Source organism: Podarcis bocagei, assembly GCF_964188305.1.
Source record: "Podarcis bocagei genome assembly, chromosome: 1".
Classification (NCBI taxonomy): Eukaryota; Metazoa; Chordata; class Lepidosauria; order Squamata; family Lacertidae; genus Podarcis; species Podarcis bocagei.
In genome coordinates this window covers 1,374,096-1,391,542 of record NC_138125.1, presented here as the reverse complement: position 1 = coordinate 1,391,542, position 17,447 = coordinate 1,374,096, and the positions used below count along the sequence as shown (strand labels likewise).

At 46.8% G+C, this 17,447-nt stretch overlaps 1 long non-coding RNA gene across 1 annotated transcript in view; it reads right to left on the bottom strand.

The window, feature by feature from the left end:
• Positions 1–1,454: 1,454 nt before the first annotated feature.
• The window catches only part of LOC308588249, a 665,218-nt gene continuing 649,225 nt past the window's right edge, over positions 1,455–17,447 (bottom strand). Inside the window, exon 3 of the long non-coding RNA XR_014008607.1 lies at positions 1,455–1,561. This is a non-coding gene — a long non-coding RNA (uncharacterized lncRNA). The remainder of the gene's footprint in view (positions 1,562–17,447) is intronic.

The following is a 17,447-nucleotide window of genomic DNA, read 5'->3' as shown; positions in this document are numbered from 1 at the left end:
CCTCCTCTATGTGACATCCTTTGATATATTTGAACATGGCTATCATATCACCCCTTAACCTCCTCTTCTCCAGGCTAAACATGCCCAGCTCCCTTAGCCGTTCCTCATAAGGCATCGTTTCCAGGCCTTTGACCATTTGGGTTGCCCTCCTCTGGACACGTTCCACTTTGTCAGTGTCCTTCTTGAATTGTGGTGCCCAGAACTGGACACAGTACTCCAGGTGAGGTCTGACCAGAGCAGAATACAGTGGCACTATTACTTCCCTTGATCTAGAATCCTGGATGTGGGTTTCACTTTAGGGCATCTGGCTGGCCACTGTGAGAACAGGGTGCTGGACTAGGTGGGCATGATCCAGAAGTCTTCTTAGATTCATATGCAAGGATGCCAGAGAGTATCTGCAGAGAGATCTCAGGTGGAAGTAGCTCACCTGAGGGAACGAGGGAGAGGGAGAGATTGCCCCTTCCCCACCTCCAAGGAATGACTCTCAATTATAGAATTGCAGAGTTGGAAGGGTCCCACAGAGTCATCGAGTCTGACCCCCTGCAATGCAGCTCCTTCTTTGGGCTCTTTCCCAAAACGAGTGTAGGGATATCGCGGAGCGGGGTGTGGGGTCCGGACGGAGCACACTTCCCCGCCAGCAGGCAGCCACAGTCTGCCTGCACGCGTGACCTTGGGGTGCAGGGAAACCCCCCCATACAAGCCACAGTTGTCTGGTACATCGTTCCACCTATGTCTGACCTTTTGCGGTCTCAGAAGTCAGCGGTGTCCTGCCTGTAACTTTTCCCCTGAGACCTTTTGTCTCCTACATCATACACTGTGCAAGGGGAAAATGACGCTGTGGAACAGGCGCCAAAATAACTTTGTACCACCCCACGATCTCGGGATGGAAGATGTGTAAAGGTCAAAGCTCAAAAATGTATCTGCCTGGCTTGCATGTTTGTCTCAATAAAAGGAGGCTGCACAGGAATGGTGGTAGCTTGCTTCAGACCACCTGTGCGCAGCTCACATGATGATCAACACCTGTCTTGGGCCTTCACTTCAATGAGGAGCTGACAGGCAGGGGATGGCTGCCACACTGAGGAGAGGGGACAGGATCCTGGGGATGCGCCAAAGGGGCCTTGCCCTCCCTTTCATACCTTCCTCTGCTATTTGCTGTTCAATGTCTTTCCACATGACTGTGCTCTGAAAGTGGAGGAGGAGGAGGAAGAGGAAGGAAAAATTGTTTGTTCAGCAGCAGCAGCAGCTCTGACAAACAAGCGAGGAACCACCGTCTGCAGGAAACACCAGACCTGAGAGGCAGCATTTCCAGAATGTTCCCTGGCATTTAGCTCTTCGGGATTCATTAGCGTCCCTTGAATAATTTGCCAAAAAGAGAGAGAAGAGCCTGGTGAATGGACAGAGAGCAACTCTGTGACGTTTTTCAAGTCAGAACAAACAAAAATGGGGGGCGACATTTGGGGGATGTGAAACACAAGAGCAGTCAAGTACAACATTCCTAGAGTGAACATGTTTACACCTGGGGAGGAATGTTTGTCCAGCCAGCAGGTCAACTTCCTGTTTCCTTCTGGGCTGGGACAGACTTCCTCTGCATGTGACTAGAGGTGGGCGTGGCCTCACCTGTGCAGGTAACAACAAAAGCACAGGGCAGGGCAGCCATCTCTCTCTCTTCGACTACATGCATTGAAGAAGCAACATCTGCTTAGCCAAAGATGCTTCCAGCCAAGAGAGGACAGAGGGACTGTCTCCTTATGAGATAGTTTCCAGGTGTATGTTACTTTTCTAAGCTAAGTCTGCCTTCTGGGATACAATTGTGAACAGAATGATGTGTGAGTAAACCTTGTTATACTTTTATAGAAGACCGTGTCGTGTCTTATCTTTTATGAGGGAATAAGGGGGAAATACCAGAGCAGTTATTATAGAGGCTTTAGCGAGCCTGAGCAAATGCATCCGCTGTGAGTTTAAAAAGGGGAATGTTACTCTGCTAAAATTGTGAACTTTTTAATACAATTTGGAAAGGATATAATCAAACAATATATCCTCTCCTGCTTCCCTGAACATTCCCACAACATTGTCATCAAAATTCTTAAAAGCATAAAGCCACCCTCAACTTGAACATGCAGAAATTCAAGATGTAAGGGTGACTTAGTCAATGTGGCAGATTTTCTCTGCCCTGGATCTTCCAGTGTTCAGCTTCAACAAGTTCTAATGTTATGAGAGGAGAAGGAGAAGAAGACCTTTTCTCAGCTAACCAAGCCGCATTTCATTTTTCAAAGTCAAGATGAAGTTGCTAGGAATAAATTCATGCCCGCCTGTTTAATAATCCCATTCAGCCGCTATCACAATTGCACACACACAACCCAGAAAAATGAAAAAACAAACAAACCAGTACTTGTTGCTTTCTCTTCACATGACGCACTGAGCTGATGAATGATTTGCAACACCCTTTATGTCCTTTTAATTCCTCATTGGGAGTTTTAAACAATATACAGCGAATCATAATTAAAAAACCCTCTGAGAGCTCTTTTGCCAAATTGAACACTCTGCATTGGGGGGCGGGGGAGGCAGGGGTACTAGAAGCAAGAGATTTCCATTAGGTCCCGGAAAAGGGGGGGATCAGAGCGCTCCATTGTCTGATTAATCGAAATGTCACTTCCATAAATTGCTCCTTAAAAAGAGTGTATTTGCCGTCAGCAATTTGCAACTGGCAATTATAAAACAACGGAGAGTGCCAGGAGCCATCAAGGGAGAATCTGTGGCTCCAGCTCTCTCGGCTCTGATCTCTAGACTTGCACCCTTCACACAAACACTGCTCTTGAAAAACATGGGGAAAGGCAATAAAAGAGGGGTCAATTCGTGTTTGGCCATCTGACTAAATCTCAGGATATCCACAAATAATTTTAATTTTCAATGCATGTGATCGTGGACACACTTCTTAGGTTTGTGGCACATCAGGAAAGGGATGCAGACCTTTTTGACCTGAATCCGGCATTTTGCTGAAATTCCTGTGTTGCGGGGGGGGGGGGGTTGGACTAGGTGACCCCCCCCCCAAACTAGGATTCCATGAAAAGGAGTTCAAAGAACACACTGGCTCCCCATTCGGGATCTGCATTGGATGGGAAACAGCGTTTTGATATGCAATCCTAAATGAAAATAATTCATGAACGCAATGAGAAGAATAATGAAAATGGAAATAATAATAATGTGGCACAAAATCCGTGGATAGAAATCTTTTAGCAGCAGAACTTGCGGAAACTAGTGGTGCTGAATGTTGGGAGATTCATGATGGATTAAAGGAAGTCCTTCTTTTTAAAGATTTTTTTAATTGATTTTTCAACAAGGTATAAATAAAACTCAGAGATTCTTCCCCTGTTCCAGCCCTCCCCCTTGGAACAGAAGTTTAATTTATTAAATCTTGCCATAAACCTCCTTGCAAATTTGGTGGATGCCAGTCATCAGGGTATTCAATAGAATATTTTGTAAAGGGGTACAAGTTTTCAATAAAATCATCTTCGTAGCATGTGCTATTCAAAGCTAGATAAGCCACTGGCCTGATCCTGTTCTCCTGCTGCTGAGCATGCCGATCCTGAAACGTTGCCAGTTCAGGACCTGCTGCGGGTTCAAGTCCTGCAAAACTGCTCCCTGCCAGAATGGAACAATTCCCACCCTGTTTACTCAAGATTTATTTTGCATTATTTGGTGCGGGGGAGGGCGAGGGGTGGCTGTCAACTAATTAAAGATTGCAACTCCCTGGCCTGTAATTGACTAATTAATCTTTTATCCACAAACACCATTACGCGCCGCTTTGCTTTAATAAAGGCTCTTTTTTATGGTGCCTGAGCAGAGGTTGACAGTTTACGGTAAGCTTTTTATTTATTTTTTATTTTTTTTAAAAAAAGGATGTTGCATCACTCACTGTTTCGAGAAAGGAAATCAATTTTTATCTTCTTCTTTTCCCCCCAAATTTGTGAAGCACATAAAATTCTGACCTCTGACGTTTATGAGAAGCACGGGGGATTTCTGAGAAAACAGAAGCGGAGAGCACTGTGCTTCTTGTCTCTCAAAGAGGGCATCAAATGGGTTCATTGACCATGATTTAAACACATCAGCTGGTAGATAATTTGCGAAGAGTCAAGATGGGTATTTAGCTTCTTCACAAACAGGAAGGCATAATTTCCAGAAAGGGGGAGGTGCTCAGAGTTTGCTTGGACTGAGCTCCATGTCCTTTTGCTCAGTCAGTGGTATTAGAATCATAGAACAGTAGAGTTGGAAGGGTACCCAGAGGTCATCAGTCCAACCCCCTGCGATGCATGAATCTCAGCTGAAGCATCCATGAAAGATGGCCATCCAACCTCTGCTTTAAAACCTCCAAGGAAGGAGAGTCCACAACCTCCTGTGAGAGGCGGTTCCACTCTTGGACAGCTCTGACAGTCAGAAAGTTCTTCCTGATGTTGAGTCGCAATCTCCTTTCTTGTAACTTGAAGCCATGGGTTCGAGTCCTCCCCTCCAGAGCAGGAGAAAACAAGCTTGCTCCATCTTCCGCTTTCCAAGCATCACCATGAAGGTGTCAGGAGTTCAGCCTAGACTCGAGTAGGACCCTTGTATAGACACATGCCCAACTGGCATGTTCTCTCCCTCCTGGTCGATCATTCCGGAGCTTCAAAAGCTTTCTTCAGCCCAAACATCACAGCGACCGATGCCAACATACATTGGCACACTTAGGGATCCACAGAGTTTGCGCAGCAGGCATGTGACAGACCTCAGCAACTCAGCATTTTGGCTAATCTACTTTATTTACATATCAACACACACGGAGCACTGCAACATGGCTCCCTCTCTCTCTAGCATCAGACAGCAAAGAGAAAAAACAAAGGACAACAGTCCTACTTCACGGAACACAGGAACACAAACATCCTGTCTCCGTCACTTCCCGCTCTGTGGAGTCAAAACATACCAAATCATGTGAAAGACAACAATCCCATGACTGCAACCACGGAGCAGGAATTCTAACAGAAGGCTGTCCGGTTTCTCCACCCCTTGGTCAACATTCTCTTCCCATTCCTCATGGACCACCTCTCTCTTTGCCACTGATAGGATTGGTCTGTAGTCCTTGTCATGCTAATTGAGAAGTGAGGAATTGGGACTTATAATAATAATAATTTATTATTTACACCCCGCCCATCTGGCTGAGTTTCTCCAGCCACTCCGGGCGGCTCCCAATCTAATGTTAAAAACAATACAGCATTAAATATTAAAAACTTCCCTAAACAGGGCTGCCTTCAGATGTCTTTTAAAGATAAGACAGCTGCTTATTTCCTTGACATATGAAGGGAGGGTGTTCCACAGGGCGGGAGCCACTACTGAGAAGGCCCTCTGCCTGGTTCCCTGTAACCTCACTTCTCACAATGAGGGAACTGCCAGAAGGCCCTCAGAGCTGGACCTCAATGTCCAAGCTGAACGATGGGGGTGGAGACGCTCCTTCAGGTATACTGGGCCGAGGCCATTTAGGGCTTTCAAGGTCAGCACCAACACTTTGAATTGTGCTTGGAAACGTACTGGGAGCCAATGCAGATCTCTCAGGACCGGTGTTATGTGGTCTCGGTGGCCGCCCCCAGTTACCAGCCTAGCTGCCATATTCTGGATTAGTTGTAGTTTCTGGGTCACCTTCAAAGGTAGCCCCACGTAGAGCCCATTGCAGTAATCCAAGCGGTAGATAACTAGAGCATGCACCACTCTGGTGAGACAATGCGCAGGCAGGTAGGGTCTCAGCCTGCGTACCAGGTGGAGCTGGTAGACAGCCGTCCTGGACACAGAATTAACCTGCGCCTCCATGGACAGCTTTGAGTCCAAAATCCTTTTGAAGGCGGATATCCTATCATTTCTTAGTCTCCTCTTCTCCAGCCTTAAATATCCCCAACTCCCTCTACGTTTCCTCCTAAGGTTCGGTTTCCAGACCCTTTGATCCTCTCCTCTGCCTCTGCTATAGGTGCCTCACTATCCCCCTTCTGTTAAGAACTCAGTTTTTTAGTGTGGCAGCAGCTACCCTTTGGAACTCCCTGCCTATTGATTCCAGGCAGGTGCCATGACTGTACTCTTTTTGGTGCCTACTGAAAACATTCTTGTTTGTACATTTGGAAAGCGGATGTGAGCTTTCATCTGTTTTTCGTCTATTGTTACTTTAACTTTTTGAAAGTCCTAAATGATTATTAGTTCTTCATATTGATTTTTATTTTTTGCAACTTGTCTTAAGAGAGGTTTTTTTGCAATCAAGGAGTGTATAAATTCTATGAAATAAATTATATATAATAAATAGAAACGTCTGGAAGAAAATTTGTGATTTATTTTTTTAAAAAAGAAACAAACTCGAGCAATTCCTTCCTCGTCTCTCAGCCTTTTTACTGAAAGCTGCTTTACAGTTTTGACTCACTCAACCCTTTGTTGCAGAGCTTTTCATTTTTTCAAAAAACCAGCAACAATAAATCATTATCAAAACCACCATCTCTTTTAAAGTGTCATTTTGGAGAAGTTTTGAACATTTTGCTGTTCCCAGTGACTGACAGGTAATGATTTGTTGAAGGCAGGAAAAAAACCGCCTCCAAAATCAGCAAACTTAATATGATTACAGGAGAATATTAATGCCCTTTTATTACACCTTGTTGCTTGGAGACTGTCTTGAGGTCGCTCCTCAGCAACTACCCCTGTCTTCTGCAGAATATTTCCTGGGGGGCATTCAGGCAGTTTGCCAAGCACCTTCCATTCTGTGGGTTTGCTAAGCCTCAACTCCTTCCCACTCTTCTCGGGTAAATCGTATGGAAATTCCTCTTCTTTGAGCATTCAGACAACCAAGCAGGGAATTCTTTATTGTGGTTGGCATCCATCTGTCTCAGGAGGCAACGGAGGAGTGCGCCTTTGCAGGTGAAGTCAAAATGTTAGTGAGTTACAGCGCCTGCTGTGGCTGTAGAAACTGATAGGAGAGAGACATGTGTTGTTGCAGCCGGGGCAGATGAAGGCATCCGGTTGTGCTGCTGCAGATGCAACATGGCGTTTCTTCTCTCTGCGCTCCTCCCGGCTGTCATTCTTCCTCTGGTCACTGCTGTGAGGGGAGAGGCTTCATCAGGCAAGGCCTTCTTCCACCTGCCTTGCCACACCCTCTAGTGTGGTGCCAGTGTGGTGTAGTGGTTCAGAGCGGTGGACTCGTAATCTGGTGAACCGGGTTCAATTCCCTGCTCCTCCACCTGCAGCTGCTGGGTGACCTTGGGCCAGTCACACTTCTCTGGAGTCTCTCAGCCCCACTTGCCTCACAGAGTGTTTGTTGTGGGGGAGGAAGGGCAAGTGATAAAGTGAGATATCAAATCCAAACTCTTCTTCTTCTTCTAGTGTCGCTGCTGCTCAATTTATATTTTATTATTTTATGCACTGTGGCTTACGTTGTTTTACGATAAAATGTTGTTTTATCGACTGTAGTTTAGAAATTATTTGTTGTCATTGTTAAGAGTGAATTTCTGTTTAATTTCTGTGTGCTGATATTATTATTCTATAATATTCAAATGACTGTTGAATGTTACATTTTTGATGTAGGTTGCTCATTTTAAAGTTATGTTTTATTATCACATTTCTGTATTGCATTAGATCAGGCGTAGGCAAACCCCGGCCCTCCAGATGCTTTGGACTACAATTCCCATCATCCCTAGCAAACAGGACCAGTGGTCAGGGATGATGAGGATTGTAGTCCCAAATATCTGGAGGACCGGAGTTTGCCTATGCCTGCCGTAGATTATTATCAGGTGTACATTCCTTGTTTCTTCATGTGCTGGTCCCGGGGGGGAAAGGTACTAATACCGTAGCCGAAGTTCAGTCCAGAGTCACTAGCAGGGTAGACGATCACTAGATGAGACGCGAGGTCCGAAACAGGGAGCCGGGCGGGGGAGCAGGAACGCTGGTAGGGCAGAAGCAGGAAGCCAAGCGGGTAACAGGAACACTGGTAGAGCAGAAGCAGGGAGCCGGGCGAGGAACAGGAACACCAGAGAGTCAGGAGCAGGAAGCCGGGCGAGGAACAGGCACACTGGGAGTGCAGATCTAGGTCTGGGTAAAGCAGGTACTCCACAACGACGTTGCTCCCGCAACCTGGGACCGGGATGCCTGACCTTTATCTTCTTCTAAGGCCGGGGGTGGTCCCGGCCCCCAGGAGCCCCGCCTCTCCTGGCCTTAAGGCGAGCACTCCTCCTGGGAGAGACCAGTTCCCTTCGCCTCTCTGCCCTAAGCCTCTGCAGTTCAGGAGAGGCCGAAGGGTTACTGGGCCCCGGGGGAGGCTCACCTGTAGCCACTGAGTCCTCCAGCACCTCTGGGGCCAGAATGGTCTCACCTGGTGCCTGCTCCTGAGGATCTGGCCCAGGTGCAGGCTCCTCAGCATCTAGGCTTTGCCCCAGTTCAGCCGGCCCTGGAGGCGGGGACTCCTGTGCCGGCTGGGATTCCTCCGGTTCACTCTCAGACTCGGAATCCCAGGCCATCACACTTCAGCTTGTAAACCACCTTGGCTACTGTAACATGGAAAGACGGTATACAAATTAAAAGTGATGATGATGGTGATGACGCTTGTGGATGCACAACCTGACGGTGTGTCTCCAGGCTGTCTGCAAAGGATGGGTGTGCCAGCCTGCATGCCATGTTTGCTGGCATCTTTCTAACACTAAGCTGGTCTGCCCATGGGCCTGGCACCTGAAGCCAGCTCCTTAGGGATCCTGCCACCTTCCATTCTACATACACGACCAAGCCAGTGTAGACATGGCTGAGACAGGCGTGCAAACATGCTGGGAATGTGGGCTTGAGGCAGCACACCTTGGTTGCAGACTCCATCCTGCCATGTGGTGCCCAACACCTTCCTGACTCAGTACTTATGGATGGCCTCGGTCCAGTATACCTGAAGGAGCGTCTCCACCTCCATCGTTCTGCCCAGACACTGAGGTCCAGCTCTGAGGGCCTTCTGGCAGTTCCCTCACAGCAAGAAGCAAAGCTACAGTGAACCAGGCAGAGGTCCTTCTCAGTAGTGGCACCCGCCCTGTGGAACGCCCTCCCACCAGATGTCAAAGAGAAAAACAACTACCAGACTTTTAGAAGACATCTGAAGGCAGCCCTACTTAGGGAAGCTTTTAATGTTTAATAGGTCATTGTATTTTATTGTTTTGTTGAAAGACGCCCAGAGTGGCTGGGGAAACCCAGCCAGATGGGAGGGGAATAAATAAATAATAATAATAATAATAATAATAATAATAATAATAATAATAATAATAATAATTATTATTATTATTATTATTATTATTATTATTATTATTATTATTATTATTATTATTATTATTATTACTTCTGGGTCTAGAAAAATAGCAAGGTGCCTTAGAACAAGTAAGAGAGCTGGTGATAGTGCAGACTAGGACCCGGGAGAGACCAAGGTTCAAATCCTCACCGGTGTGACCTTGCCAATGCTTTCTCTCATCCTAACCTTCCTCACAGGGTTGTTGATGCAGTCTAGAGTTGCATTCGCTTTTTTTGATGCTGCAAAACATTTCCCAAGCTGTTATAAACACCAACGATTGGGAATCACTTGACTGCGGGTGCTCAAATTGGAGAACAGCCTTTACCAAAGGTGTCATGGGCTTTGAAGACACTCGAACTCAGAACGCAAGGGAGAAAAGTGCTCAGAGGAAGGCACACTTGGCAAATCCACACCATGATCAAACCAATGTCCCCACTGTGGAAGGACGTGTGGATCCAGAATTGGCCTCCACAGACCCTTACGGACTCATTGTTAAAACCGTGTTTATGGAAGACAATCTTACTTGGCTATGAGGGATCACCAAAGAAGAAGAAAGGTACTAATACTTGTGGGATGTGAAACACAAGAGTAGTCAAGTACAACATTCCTAGAGTGAACATGTTTACACATGGGGAGGAATGTTTGTCCAGCCAGCAGGTAAACTTCCTGTTTCCTTCTGGGCTGGGACAGACTTCATCTGTATGTGACAAGAGGTGGGCGTGGCCTCACCTGTGCAGGTAACGACAAAAGCACAGGGCAGGGCAGCCATCTCTCTCTCTTTCCCCACATGCATCGAAGACACAACATCTACTGAGCGAAAGATGCCCTCTTGGCTTCCAGGCAAGAGAGGACAAAGGGACTGTCTCCTTATGAGATAGTTTCCAGGTATATGTTACTTCATTAAGCTGCCTTCTGGGATCTGATTGTGAACAGAATGATGTGTGAGTAAACTCTTTGTATACTTTTATAGAAGACTGTGTCGTCTCTTCTATTTTATGAGGGAATAAGGGGAAAATACCAGAACAGTTATTATAGAGGCTTTAGCTAGCCTGAGCAAACGCATCCGCTGCAAACTTAAAATTAAGGGGAATGTTACTCTGCTGAAATTGTGGAACTTGTTAACACAAGTTGGATAAGGATATAATCAGACAATATATCCTCTCCTGCATCCCTGAACATTCCCACAATACTAACAGCATCTTGAACTTGGCTCAGTAGCAAATCGGCAACCAGGTTAGACCTGCACTCACTTTATGTGTTTGAAAGCAACCCCCCCCCCCCGGCTGCAAGACATACTTTCTCCTTAACTCCGGCTGCATCTATATCGCTTCAAGCCTCCACCATCAGCAACTTATCTTTGTCCAACTTTTTCCGCTCTTCTGCATCCAGGGAGTTTGCCTGCTTCCGAGGAAAATGTCATTATAGCTATCAGCTTGCAGCAGAATACCACGAGCCATCCATTTTTAATGCCCCACTGTCTGGCACCGAGACAGAGGAGGTACTCAGGGAATCTTGAGGATGAGGAAATTGATGGGGGCCGGGCGTGGGCAGCAGTGTCGCAGCTTTGCAAAAGAGAACATCGACTGGTTTCTCACAACTGTTTGGAACAGGATTGCCAATGGAGGAAGTATATGTGAAAAGGATCCAGGGGTCTTAGTAGACCACCAGATTAACCTGAGTCAACAATGTGATGCAGCAGCAAAGAAAGCAGATGCTATTCTAGGCTGCGTCAACAGACGTATAGTGTCCAGATCAAGGGAATTAGTAGTACCACTCCATTCTGCCATGGTTGGACCTTACCTGGAATACTGGGTCCAGTTCTGGGCACTATAATTTAAGAAGGATGTTGGCAAGCTGGAAGGTGTGCAGAGGAGGGCAACCAAGATGGTCAAGGGTCTGGAAACCAAGCCTTATGAGGAACGGTTGAAGGAGCTGGGTATGTTTAGCCTGGAAAAGAGAAGTCTGAGAGGAGATAAGATAGTCACCTTCAAATATCTCAAGGGCTGTCTCAGGGAAGATGGCACCAGCTTGTTTTCTAGGGAAGAGAACCTGAACCAATGGAATCAAATGACAAGGAAGGAGATTCCATCAAAATGTCAGGAAGAACTTCCTGAAGCTATGAGCTGTTCAACAGTGGAAGGGACTTCTTTAGAAGGTGGCGGACTCTCCTTCCTTGGAGTTCTTTAAGCGGAGGTTGGAGGGCCACCTTCTGAGGGGATCTATTCCATTGCTGAATGGCTCTTTCCATCAGAAAGTTATCCCTGATGCTTAGTCAGATTCTCCTTTCTTGGTTCAGGTTCTACCCTTCAGAGCTGACCTTCTTTCAAGGAAGCAGAACCCTGAGTAAGTGCCTGGAAACCCAGGATCTTCTTACTGCTCGGAGACTGGGGTGGCACTTAATAATTGCTTCTTGTCACCATTTTAAATGTTTCTTTTCGCAGCTAAAGTCACCTTTCCAGGTGCTAAGAACATCATTGAATACAATATTCGCAAAGCACCTTTGCCTATATCACATCCCATATATTTTGCTTTATTTATTTATTGAATCAATGTGTGTCTGCACCTTCTGTTCCCAAGAGTTACCAAGAGTTAAGCAACTAAGTCCTGTGTATATTTACTTAGAAGTAAGCCCCACTTAGTTCAGAAGAGTAAATATGTACAGGGCTGAAACCTTTCCTTCATTTTCTGCCTTTTCCTCTCTGATCCTCCTGCATGAATTCAAACTCTCCTTCCTTGGAGATTTTTAAGAGGAGGCTGGGTGGCCACTTTTCAGGGATTCTTTTGTTGTGATTCCTGCACTGCAGGGAGATGGACTAGATGACCCTTGGGGTCCCTTCCATCTCTACTTTTTTACTATTCTATCAGGTCCCCCAACTTGCACAAGGATTTCCGCTTGTCCAGTGGAACGTCCCCTGCCCCCAAATGCCCTCAAATCTCCCTTGGGGGTTTCCCAACCATCTGCAGCAGGAAGTAGATGGCACAAGTTCATTACCTTTAAATGTGCTTGTATTTAAACACTTCCATCCTCAGACGGAGATGAAGCAAAGTCAGGATTCTGAAGACAGCCCAACTACAGAACCAAGCCCTAACACCTCCCCACAACGTAAAGGTAAAGGGACCCCTGACCATTAGGTCCAGTCGTGGCCGACTCTGGGGTTGCGGCTCTCATCTTGCTTTACTGGCCGAGGGAGCCGGCATACAGCTTCTGGGTCATGTGGCCAGCATGACGAAGCCACTTCTGGCGAACCAGAGCAGCACACGGAAACGCCATTTACCTTCCCGCCGGAGCGGTACCTATTTCTCCACTTGCACTTTGATGTGCTTTCAATCTGCTAGGTTGGCAGGAGCAGGGACTGAGCAACGGGAGCTCACCCTGTCACGGGGATTCAAACCACTGACCTTCTGATCAGCAAGCCCTAGGCTCTGTGGTTTAACCCACAGCGCCCCCTGTGCCCCCCAACTTAAATCTGGCTAAATACTGTGGGAATCCTAAAAGCAAACAGGATATGTCTCCCCCATCGGATGAAAACGTATTTGCTGGAAGATACAGGGTGGATAGAAGAATGGGCTTCTTCAAGCAATGCAGAGTTAAACTGTGGAACTCCCTCCTGGATGGCTTTGAAAGAGAAGTGGGCAAATTCATGGAGGAGGAGAGGGCTGCTGTGATGAACCGGCCATCATGCCTATGCTCTGCCTCTGAGGTCAAAGGCAGTTTCTGGAAACCGCAGAAGGGGAGAAGGGTCTTGTGCTCAGAGCCTGCTTGCAGGTTTCCCATTGGGGCAACTGGTTGGCCATTGTGGGAACAGGAGGCTGGACTGGAGGCACAACTGGGCTTATCCAGCAAGCTCTCCTTATGTTCTTAAACTGAATGAACCAAAATGCAGCTGGTCATACAAACACATTAGTGGAAGTGCAAAAACGCAGTCCCCTCCCCCATTGCACACCTGCCTGAATTGGATCCCTGCCCCCCTCCGCTGGTTTCAAGGCTAACACCAAAGAAGGATGCTCAGTCAAAATCTCCTTCTCATCTTGGATCCCCTCATTAGTGGAAAGAAAGGCTTGTTTCAAAGAGCTGCGTTTGCACTCCATGGTTCCCAAGCAGAGGCTCTCTCTCCCTGCTCACATGAAGGCACAGCTCCTGCTGGGAGTGGATTCCTCAGAACAAGGACTCCAGCAAAGGCTTTGCCACGGATGCTTTTGCTGTGATTTCTGCATTGCAGGGGGTTGGGCTAGATGGCCTTTGAGGGTGCCCTTCACGCTCTGCAGTTCTGTGATTCAATGATTAAAGGCATCTCCTTCCTCTAGCACAAAGGGTTGCATCCCCAAATTTTTATAAAGGCATTCAAAGGCAAGACTTGGGCCATGTGGCTTTTCTCCTGCCAACGACAACGGATCAGGCGCATTCCCCGGGCTCTGCAAGCCAAAATGGGCAAATGAGAAGGAGCTGCCCCCAGAGGTCATGAAATAATAAGGGACATGATGGCAAGTTTAGAGAGTCTCGCCTGAGGGGAGTTGGGTTTGTTGCGTGTGGCTGAGTGGACACACATGAGCTTCCTTTATGAGGAGTTTGCTAAGCATCAACAGGCTCATGGAATCAGCATTCATTCATTCATTTTGTCTGGTGAAAGCCATTACCAAAAGCAAAAGGTATAAAACAGAATAAAAACAGAATAAAACACAGTACACTGTAAAAATAATTAATAAAACCAGAAGGTTTGCCAGACAAGACTTTGCTCCCTTGAAGAATTTCACTTATAATTCCTACAAATGTTTTTCCTTAAAATTGCTGCTGTAAAGGCTAAACAGGCCCCTTTTCCAGAGGTATAGGGGGACCTCTTCCCTAATAAAAAGTTAATCAAATTCCCAGTCGATCTCTATGCTAGGAGATTTGAAACTTTGAACAAGGCTGCTCTTCAGTTTTTGTAGATTTGGCAAGCCAGGAACTAGTAGGGCAAATGCTCAGTCACGTGACCTCCACATGGGCCAGCTCTCTCCTCACGGGGGAATCTGGTGATGGCTTCCTCCAACTATGGCCGAGGGCATAGACTGGAGGCTCTTTTCCATTCATCACTGGGATCCCAGAAACAAAGAATTGCTCAGAAGACAGAAATCCCCCTAAATCTCCTCTGGCGTGATGTGAAAACCTGCCTACCAACACCCACTGGGGAGTTCTCCTGTGCTGCCCCCATGGGATTGCTTCACAAATGGGCAGCTCAGATTCAGTTGCACCCCAAGTCTCCACCTGGGAATGTATCCCACCCATCAGCCTCTGACTCACTGTGGCAATTGCTTGATGCCCTCAAGAGCCAAACAAACTTCATCAGTGGTTGCCTGCCAATTCTGGGCCCAATTTAAGGTGCTCACATTGGTGTTTAAAGTCCTAAGTGACAGAGGCCCCAAATACCTGTTGGTTTCTGTTTATTGCCACTGTGCAGTGCTTGGAGTCACAAGACTCTGTTTTGCATACCAGACATTCCAGGCTGTTGGAAGTCTCACGGAAGACGGGAGACAGATGTGAAGTTACTGGTTTCCTGATCCTTTGTGTTCCAGTTGCTCTCTGCTTTCACAGAGAGAGCATGTATATTTCTTTTCTGTCTGCGTAGTTAGAAATAAAACCTTGCAATCTAGCTCATAAATCTCATCACTTCTGCTGCTTTGATACTCTGCTGAATGGGGAACATGCCTGGAGGCTTATCAAAGGCTCAGGTCGTTAATTATCGTCGGAGGAGAGAACGAAGGCCTCGACCGGAGGAGTAGCTTGGTAGAGCGGAGATTCCGGCAATACCTGTATGTCTTCCTCCTTCCATTCAGACCCCCCTCGGGTGCTGAGATAAGCAGAAAGGTTCTCTTGGTCCTTCCTCTGCTCTCAGAGGCTTAGGAGGTGGTGGCCCAGGTGGAGAGGGCCTTCATTGTGGCGGCTCCAAAACTGAGGTGCTCCCTCCCTACAGAGGTGCACCTGACACCTGTGGGAATGTTCAGGGAGGCAGGAGAGGATATATGGTTTAATAATATCCTTCCCTAACTTGCAATTGCAAGTCCCTTTACTTAGCAGAGTGCATTCCCCCTTTTAAATGCACAGCGGTTACCTTGTTGCAAGCTCGTTTGAATATAAGATTCCTGTCAAGATCCCTTCTTGCACCTCTTAAAAAGAATAGACACGACAATCTTATGTTAAAAGTATAAAAGTAGTTTACTTACATTCATTCAGTTCACGGCTGGATCTCTGAAGGCAGACTTAGGTTACAAAAGTATATATACATGTGGAACTATCCCATAAAGGAGTTAGTCCCAAGTGACTGCAGACAGGCAGTAACTTCTGCTCACATGTTGAGAGCAAGATGGAGAAGAGCCAAAAGAGGAGGGGGGCTGTGTGCCTTTTGGCTTTGTTACCTGCACAGGTAAGGTCACACCCACCTCTTGTCACATGCAGAGGAAGTCTTGTCCCAGCCCAGGAGGAAACAGGAAGTTTGCTACTGGCTGGTCCAAAGCATCCCATTGCATGACCACTCTAGGAATGTTGTACTTGACTGCTATGTGCTTTACATCCCACAACACCTTCATTTTACAGCTTCCAAAGAATGCTGAAGACGTACCTCTTTACTTTTGCTATCGACACATCAGGCATATATTTTAGGACCCACCTTGTTTAAGAACATAAGAGCATAAATAGAACCTGCTGGATTGGACCAAAAGGAGACCCATCTAATCCAGCTTCAGAACAGTGGCCAACCCAATGCCCCAATAGGAAACCATCAAGCAGCATTCAAGCACCAGAGAAACTTCCCCCTCCTATGGTTTCCAGCACTGCTGCCTCCAGCTGCCAAGGCAGAGCAGAGCCGCCTTGGCTAGTAGCCACTGAGAGCCCTCTTTTCCATGAATATGTCTGATCTTCTTCTAGGCTGGTGGTCATCACTGCCCCCACAACTCTGCACTGCACTTCCTTTTTACTGTGCGATGTTTTATTACTGGAGCAGTCAAGTACAGCATTTTCCTGTTGCCTAGAACAGACACATGGGGGAATGTGGCTCCAGACAGGGACGACTTCCTGTCCTACCTGCTTTGGATCTTCCTCCCCCTCTGGGTGACCAGTTGGGTGGGCATGACCCTAGCTGACCAGATAAAAGGGCTGGCCACGCAACCATCTTCCTCTTGGTCTCTTGGACTCTTCCTCTTCCTCTTGGACTCTCACTCTCCTGGCTCTTAGCCAGCACATGGCTCAAGCTTCACACAGGATGGAACCCACAAGCAGAAAGTCTGAGATGTAGCTCAGACTTCTTTTCACTGTAACCACAAGATAATAATAATAATAAATTTTATTTATACCCCACCTCCCCGGCCAGAGCCAGGCTCTAACACCAGTAAAATTACAGTAAAAACATAATAGGGAAAAAACCCAATTTAAAATACAGGTTAAAATGCAATTTAAAATGCAGCCTCATTTTAAAATAGCTGATAAATCAAAACCATAAGGGGAGGGAAACATAAGGGTCAGACCGAGTCCAAACCAAAGGCCAGGTGGAATAGTCCGGTCTTGCAGGCCCTGCGGAGAGATGTCAAGTCCCGCAGGGCCCTGGTCTCTTGTGACAGAGCGTTCCACCAAGTCAGGGCCAGTACTGAAAAGGCCCTGGCCCTAGTTGAGACCAATCTAACCACCTTGCGACTTGGGACCTCCAAAATGTTGTCATTTGTGGACCTTAAGGTCCTCCGCGGGGCAGACCAGGAGAGGTGGTCCCGTAGGTAAGTGGGTCTCCACAAGATAAAGTCTGCCTTCAGATTACTGCTGGGAACTGAATGTGAGTCAAACTTCATTCTTACTTTTAAAAAAGACTGTGTTGTGTCATTATTATTATTTTATGAGGGAAATAAAGGAGAAACTTACCAGGAACAATCCAGGCTGGGCAAGCCAGACTGGATTGCTTAATTAAAGGATTCTAACGAACCATCAACTTGCTTCCAATAAGTTGCAGAGGGAATGTGCTCTGCTGTTTACTCTCTAGCGTGAGTGAGGAGGGATAATATCAAAACAATAGCTCCTCTCCTACCTTCCTTAATATTTCCACATAATCTTCATTGTTGTACTATTTTATTGTTGTTAGCCGCCCTGAGCCCGGCTTCGGCTGAGAAGGGCGGGATATAAATAAAA